The following is a 9110-nucleotide window of genomic DNA, read 5'->3' as shown; positions in this document are numbered from 1 at the left end:
GTTGGAACAGCTTTTTAAATGGATAAGGGGAAGATTCTGGTGGAGTTGTGAGGAGCTTAATAGAGAAGGCCTAGAATGCTTTGCAGATTTTAAAAGCCATGAACTTGGATATTTAGCAGAAGAGATCTCCAAACTAAATGTGGAAAGTGCATCCAGGTTTCTCCTCACAGCTTATTGTGATGTGTGATGGGAAAGCGATAAGCTGAGAAATGAATTCTTGTGTACAAAGAAACCAGAAATTGACATTATGGAAAATTCTGGGCTTCCAAGAGGGGTGACCCCAGAAAGCAGTGCCCCATATGAGAATTTGGCCAAATGCAGAACCAGTTAACCATTTCAGAGAAAGCCAGGATTGAACATGGAGCTATGCAGGAAAGATTTTAAAAACTCCTTATGTCTGATGGGCACCATCCAAGGCTACTGCATAGAAAGCCAATGAGAGTGTTACATGATCTGTGTAAAAAGAAGCACTGCCAGTCAGGACTAAGAGGGACAGAGAAGGGGCACATTGGAGGAAAAATAAGTTCAGTGGATAAAGCATGGAGGTTGGGTTTTGAAGTCAAGGAGCCTCAGTCCAGAAGAATGGACACACCCAAGCACACAGAGAGGATGAGTTTGCCCCAAAGGCAGAGGATGGGTCCTCCACCTTATTGTAGTGAAGAGTTATGCTGTCTCAGGTCTTGGAGAGGGTGGAGCACATTCCTTGTGGTTTGGGGAGCGCCTGACTACCACCACAGGGGGGTTTGAGCATGTACCCCAAAGATAGGAGAGAGTCTGGGTGCCATTCCAATCCTTGGAGAGGATGGAGCAGAGAAAAATGTGGTTTCCCCAATGTCCCCCAAGGATGCATTCAGAGAAAGGCAGGCCGCTATGTCGGCCCTCGGAAAGGGTGGAACTGCTGCTTTCTAAAGCCCCAAAGAAAAATGATTTTCAGACTTTGAAATCTAGTGGAATTTGCCTGTAGGTTTTGAAACTGTATGGGTCAGGTGACCTCTGTGTCCTTCCTCCCTATGGAAAGGATATATATATCCTATGACCGCTCCTCCTTTGTATGATGGTAGCAAATAACTTGTTCTGAGTTTTACAGGTCAGAGCCAGAGGATAATTTAGCCTTAGAACAGAAAATGCATGTAACTAACTTTGATGAGACTTTGTACTGGTTTTAACTATTTTTTTTTTTGGCATGGGCAGGCACTGAGAATTGAACCTGGGTCTCCAGCATGGCAAGCCTGCTGAGCCACCATCGCACTGCACTGATTTTAACCTTTTATTGCATTTGATTGTTACTGAAATGCATCTTTAAGGTTTTCCAGTATTGCTGTGCAATGAAAGCATTTTGTATATGGAAAAAAATATCCTTTTTAGGGTCCAGAGGGTGGAATGTGCAGGTTTGAAAGGATTTATATACCCTAGAAAAGCCATGTTTTAATCCTAATCCCATTTTGTAAAGATGGCCATTTTTTCTAATCCCTATTCAATACTGTGTGGGAGAAACTTTAATTAGATTAACTCAATGGAGATGCAACTCAATCGACTGTGGTTATTAAACTTTATTAGATGAAGATGTGACTCCACCCATTTAGATGGGTCTTGATTAGTTTACTGGGATCCTATAAAAGAAGAAACATTTTGGAGATTTGGAGAGAGCAGAGAAGGATGATATAGTCATGAGAAGCAGAGTATCCACCAGCCAGTGACCTTTAGAGATGAAAAAGGAAAACACCTCTCAGGGAGCTTCATGAAACAAGAAGTTGGGAGAGAAAGCTAGCAGACTTCACCATATGCCGTTCCAGCCAAGACAGAAACCCTGAACTTCATTGGCTTTCTTGAACCAAGGTATCTTTCCCTGGATACCTTAGACTGGACATTTCTACAGACTTGTTTTAATTGGGACATTTTCTTAGCCTTAGAACTGTAAGCTAACAACTTATTAAATTTCTCCCTTTTAAAAGACATTCTTTTCCGGCATATTGCATTCTGGCAGCTAGCAAACTAGAACACTGCATAGTGTTTATTCATTCATCTGATAATGGACATTTTGGTTGTTTACATCTTTTGATAATTATGAATTTCCTCATATGAACAGTGGTGTGTGCAAATATATGTTTGATTCTTGACTTCAATTATATAGGGCATATTCATAGAAGTAGGATTGTTGGGATGAATTTAACATTCTGAGGAATCTCTGAACTGCATTCCACAGTGGCTGCACCATTTTACATTCCCATCATCAAAGAAAAAAGTGTCCCATTTCTCCACCTCCTCTAACACATCTTATTTTCTGTGTTTAATAGTATGCATTCTAGTGGGTATGATTTTTTTCTCATCTTTTTAATTTGTGCTTCGCTAATGGTAATGGTATGGTAAATCTTTTTATTGGGCAATCATATATCTTCTTGGAAGAAAAACCTATTCAAGGTTTTCCCATTATTTAAGTGGGCTGCCCTTTATTGTTGAGTTATAGGGTTTTCTTATATATTCTATACCTTTGGTGCAAATGCTAAAGAACCTTCACATAACAGAAGACCTGAAAGAGGTTGCCATATTGTTTTCATTTCCTTCCTGCTGAATCAAATACCATAATTTGGGTACCTTTAAATGGCAGGAATTTATTGGCTCATGGCTTTGAGGCTGGCAGAAATTCAAAATTGAGGATTCAATAGGCTGATTTTTCTTATTTAAGACTGTGATTTTTGGGGTTGCTTCCATTGATCCTTGATCCTTGGTGTTCCTTTATTTTTAAAGGCAATGCACATTATCCTTTGTATACTAAGACCTATAGACTTCCAGGTGCTTCTGCATCTGTCTCTCTAGCTCTAATTTCATTCTGTTATAAATAGTCCCCGTAATCAGGTTAGAGCCCAAATTGATTTGTTCACAAATTTCATATGGTCATTTATCTTCAACTTCCTCTTCCAAAGGTCCTATTTAAAATGGATTCACCACCAACATGAACAGATTAAGATTAAGATCACATTCTTTGCAGTACATAATTCAATCTCCAATAGATTTTATAGCTTTGAATTTTTATATTTAGGTATTTAATGGATTTTGAGTAAATTTTTTACATGGTGAGAAGTAAAGAATCACTTTCATTCTGTTGCATGTATTTGTGGAAGAGATTATTTTTCTCCAGTGAGTGGACTTGGCTCTATTTTAAAATATTAACTGGCCAAAGACATGAGGTGTTATTTACTTCTGTATTCCCAATTCAAATTCCATTGGCCCATATATCTACCTCTGTGCTCATATCATGATGTTTTGCTTAGCATAGCTTTCAAATAAATTTTACAGTTGGGAAGTGTTAGGGCTCACATTTTCTTCTTCTTTTGCAAGAAGTTTTTGCAATTTGGGTAATCACTCTACATGCAAATTTGCTGATCGAATTTTCCATTTCTGAAAAGATGATTGCTGGAATTTTGATGAGATTACATAGAATCTGTAATTTGCTGACATTTTCACTACATTTAGTCTTCCAATTCATGAGTATGGAATGTCCTTCCATTCTTTTAGGTCTTTGAGTACTTTCAACAATGTTTTGTAGTTTTCTATAAGTCTTTTGCTACCTTGGTGAAAATTAATCCTGAAAATATTTGGTTAATCCTTGGTGAAAAATAACCTAAAAATATTTGGTTATTTTCAATTGCTATTGTAAAGGGAATTCTTTTCTTGATTTCCTTTAAAATTGTTCATTACTAGTGTACAGAACATCACTGATTTTTAATGTTAATCTTCTACCCTACTAATTTATTAGCTCTTATTATTGATTGTTGATTTTTCAGAATAATCTTTGTACTGTATCACGTCATCTGCAAATAGGGAAAGTTTAACATCGTCCTCTCTTATTTAGATGTCTTTTATTTATTTTTCCTTCCTAGTTCTCGGGCTAGAACCTCTACTACAATGTGAATAATATTGATGACATTGTGCAAACTTGTCCCTGATCTCAGGGGAAAAGCTTTCAGACTTCCACAGTTTAACATCATATTAGCTGTAGGACTTTCATATAGGCCCTTTATCATTTTGAGTAAATTTGCAACTATTCTGTTTTCTGAGTGATTTATAAAAAAAAAAATCCAGTTTTGACAAATGAAATATCCAAAACAATTGAGATGATCACGATTGTTTTTAACTTCATCATTTTAATATGGTATATTGCATTTTTTATTTTCTTATGTTGAACAATTGTTATATATCTGGGAAAATCCTACTTGATCATTATTCTATAATTTTTTCAGTGTGCTGTTGGATTCTGTTTGCTAACATTTTGTTGAGTAACTTTGCATCTTTATTTCATGATGGAAATAGATTCACAATTTTATTATGGCACCTTTCTCTGGCTTTGGTATTAGTGTGATATTCAGTTCATGGACTGGTTAGGAACTGTTCCCTCTGATCTAATACTTTTGAAGATCTTGAGCAGGATTGGTGCTTGGGCGTGCTTGGTAATAGTCACCAGTGAACCCTCTGGTCCTGTGATTTTCTTTGTTGGGAGGCTTTGATAACTAGTTTGATATCTTTATTTATTTATTTATTTATTTTGGTCTATTGTTATCTTCTATTTCTTCTTGAATCCATGCAGACAGTTTATATGTTTCTGGGAATTTGTCCACTTCATCTAGTTTATCAGATTTGCTGAAGTATGATGTTCCTAGTATCCTTTTATATGCATTTTTCTTCCTTTGGGATTGTCTCTACTTTTATTTCTGATTTTAAGTGTTTGAGTCTTCTCTCTTTTGAGTTTGTTAATCCTCTCTATTGTGTTCTTATTCTCCATTTCATTTATCTTCATTATGATCTTTTTATTTTCTTCAAACTGCTCACATTGAGTTTATTTTGCCCTTCTATTTCTAATACCCAGGAATAAAAATTGAATGATTAAGATATCATATTTGAGATTTTTTCTTTGTTGTGATAATTCCAATTTATAAATATCCATTTCACCACTGTCTAAGCTACATCTTTTGAGTGACATATGTTTTGTTATGGTTTTCTATGTGCCTCAAGATATTTCCTAACTATCTTTGTGATTTCTCCTTTGAAGCATTGGTTGCTTAATCCTGTATTTTTAGATTTCCACATAGTGAATTTTCCAATTATGCCTTGGTTATTGTATCCTAACATCAATCAAGTGTTTTCAGAGTAGATTCCTGATATGATTTCAGTCTTGATAAATTTATTAAGTTTGTTTTTTGACCTATCATAAGGTCTTTTACTGTGTATTCTGCTTATGTTGGGTGAAGTGTTCTACTTAGGTCTAACACTGATTTGCTTATTGTATTTTGCTGATCTTCTATTTCCTATTCAATCTTCCATCTGGGTATTCTATGCATTATTAAAGGCGGTGTACACAAGTCTATTACTGTGAACATAGAGCCATCTATGTGATAACAATGGGCCTTACATACGATATCATAAATCCATAACTGTCTTGTTTCATTTAATAGCAACTTAATGTAAAAAATGCACAAAAATTTTCTTATACCCCTCCATCTCCCAACATTTTTATTATTCTTGATACAAGTTTATCTCCACACTTGTACACCCTAAATCACAGATACATTATTGCTATTTAAGCATTTGCTTCTTAAAATCTGTGCAATAAAAAAGAAAACTTACATATGAAAAAATACAATAAAGTTAATCTGTGGTTTATAATTACCAATATGGTTATCTTTACCAAAAATGCTTATTCCTTTATGATACCTTTATACACTCTCTAGTGTCCTTTCTTTTCCATCTGAAGAACTCCCTCTCACATGGTTTGTAGGACACGTGTAGAGGTGTTGATCTCTCTCAGCTTTTATTTATGTGTAGATGTGTTCATCTCTCCCTCATTTTCAGGACAGTATTACCTTATGCAAATACTCAGTTGGATTTTATTTTTTTGCCATAGGCAGGCTCAAGGAATTAAGCCTGGGTCTCCGGCTTGGCAGGTGAGCATTCTGCCACTGAGCCACTGTTGCCCACTCTGAATTTTTATCTTTAAACAGTTAAATATTTCATTCAGCTGCCTTCTTGGACCTATGGTTTCTGATGAGAAATTGGCACTTAATTTTAAGGAGATTTCTTTTTCTAATTATTTAAAAGTTTTGGTTTACAGAACAACTGTGCATTAAATACAGGATTCTCATGTACCACCATATTGCCTTATTCTTTTTTTTTTTTTTTTAACTTTTTTATTAAGTAAAAAAAAAAAAAACAAAACATTAAGATATTCCATTCTACATATACAATCAGTAATTCTTAATATCATCACATAGTTGCATATTCATCATTTCTTAGAACATTTGCATCGATTTAGAAAAAGAAATAAAAAGACAGCAGAAAAAGAAATAAAATGATAATAGAGAAAAAAAAGATTATACATACCATACCCCTTACCCCTCGCTTTCATTTACCACTAGCATTTCAAAATAAATTTATTTTAATATTTGTTCCCCCCTATTATTTATTTTTATTCTATATGTTCTACTCATCTGTTGACAAGGTAGATAAAAAGAGCATCAGACAGAAGTTTTTCACAATTACACAGTTACATTATGAAAGCTATATCATTATACAATCATCATCAAGAAACATGGCTACTGGAACACAGCTCTACATTTTCCGGCAGTTCCCTCCAGCCTCTCCATTACATCTTTTTTTTTTTTTTTTTTATTAATTAAAAAAATTAACTAACACAACAATAGAAATCAATCCATTCTACATATGCAATCAGTAATTCTTAATATCATCACATAGGTGTATGGTCATCATTTCTCAGTACATATGCATCGATTTAGAGAAAGAAATAGCACTACAACAGAAAAAGAAATAAAGTGATAACACAGAGAGAAAACACAAATAAAAATAAAAAGTACAAAAATATATAAGAGAAAAAAAACAAAACAAAACAAAAAAAAACTATAGATCAGATGCAGCTTCATTCAGCGTTCCAAGATAATTACATTACAATTAGGCAGTATTGTGCTGACCATTTTTTTTTTTTTTAGACGTCATACCATTCTACATATGCAATCAGTAATTCTTAACATCATCACATAGATGCATGATCATCGTTTCTTAGTACATTTGCATTGGTTTAGAAGAACTAGCATTATAACAGAAAAAGATATAGAATGTTAATATAGAGAAAAAAATGCAAGTAATAATAATAAGAACAAAACAAACAAAACAAAACAAAACAAAAACCTATAGCTCGGATGCAGCTTCGTTCAGTATTTTAACATGATTACTTTACAATTAGGTATTGTTGTGCTGTCCATTTTTGAGTTTTTGTATCTAGTCCTATTGCACCGTCTGTATTCCATCAGCTCCGATTACCCATTATCTTACCCTGTTTCTAACTCCTGCTGAACTCTGTTACCAATGACATATTCCAAGTTTATTCTCGAGTGTCGATTCACATCATTGGGACCATACAGTATTTGTCTTTTAGCTTTTGGCTAGACTCACTCAGCATAATGTTTTCTAGGTCCATCCATGTTATTACATGCTTCATAAGTTTATCCTGTCTTAACGCTGCATAATATTCCATCGTACGTATATACCACAGTTTGTTTAGCCACTCGTCTGTTGATGGACATTTTGGCTGTTTCCATCTCTTTGCAATTGTAAATAACGCTGCTATAAACATTGGTGTGCAAATGTCTGTTTGAGTTTTTGCCCTTAATTCCTTTGAGTAGATTCCCAGCAATGGTATTGCTGGATCGTATGGCAATTCTATATTCAGCTTTTTGAGGAACCGACAAACTGCTTTCCACAGTGGTTGCACCATTTGACATTCCCACCAACAGTGGATAAGTGTGCCTCTTTCTCCGCATCCTCTCCAGCACTTGTCATTTTCTGTTTTGCTGATAATGGCCATTCTGGTGGGTGTGAGATGATATCTCATTGTGGTTTTGATTTGCATTTCTCTAATGGCCAGGGACATTGAGCATCTCTTCATGTGTCTTTTGGCCATTTGTATTTCCTCCTCTGAGAGGTGTCTATTCAAGTCTTTTTCCCATTTTGTAATTGGGTTGGCTATCTTTTTGTTGTTGAGTTGAACAATCTCATTATAAATTCTGGATACTAGACATTTATCTGATATGTCGTTTCCAAATATTGATTCCCATTGTGTAGGCTGTCTTTCTACTTTCTTGATGAAGTTCTTTGATGCACAAAAGTGTTTAATTTTGAGGAGTTCCCATTTATTTATTTCCTTCTTCAGTGCTCTTGCTTTAGGTGTAAGGTCCATAAAACCGCCTCCAATTGTAAGATTCATAAGATATCTCCCTACATTTTCCTCTAACTGTTCTATGGTCTTAGACCTAATGTTTAGATCTTTGATCCATTTTGAGTTAACTTTTGTATAGGGTGTGAGATATGGGTCTTCTTTCATTCTTTTGCAAATGGATATCCAGTTCTCTAGGCACCATTTATTGAAGAGACTGTTCTGTCCCAGGTGAGTTGGCTTGACTCCCTTATCAAAGATCAAATGACCATAGATGAGAGGGTCTTTATCTGAGCACTCTATTCGATTCCATTGGTCGATATATCTATCTTTATGCCAATACCATGCTGTTTTGACCACTGTGGCTTCATAATATGCCTTAACGTCTGGCAGCGCAAGACCTCCAGCTTCGTTTTTTTTCCTCAAGATGTTTTTAGCAATTCGGGGCACCCTGCCTTTCCAGATAAATTTGCTTATTGGTTTTTCTATTTCTGAAAAATAAGTTGTTGGGATTTTGATTGGTATTGCATTGAATCTGTAAATCAATTTAGGTAGGATTGACATCTTAACTATATTTAGTCTTCCAATCCATGAACACGGTATGCCCTTTCATCTGTTTAGGTCTTCTGTGATTTCTTTTAGCAGTTTTTTGTAGTTTTCTTTGTATAGGTCTTTTGTCTCTTTAGTTAAATTTATTCCTAGGTATTTTATTCTTTTAGTTGCAATTGTAAATGGGATTCGTTTCTTGATTTCCCCCTCCGCTTGTTCATTGCTAGTGTATAGAAATGCTACAGATTTTTGAATGTTGATCTTGTAACCTGCTACTTTGCTGTACTCATTTATTAGTTCTAGTAGTTTTGTTGTGGATTTTTCCGGGTTTTCGACGTATAGT

The sequence above is a fragment of the Tamandua tetradactyla genome, chromosome 13 (genome assembly GCF_023851605.1).
Source record: "Tamandua tetradactyla isolate mTamTet1 chromosome 13, mTamTet1.pri, whole genome shotgun sequence".
NCBI classification, from domain to species: Eukaryota; Metazoa; Chordata; class Mammalia; order Pilosa; family Myrmecophagidae; genus Tamandua; species Tamandua tetradactyla.
Note: the sequence above shows the minus strand (reverse complement) of the source record.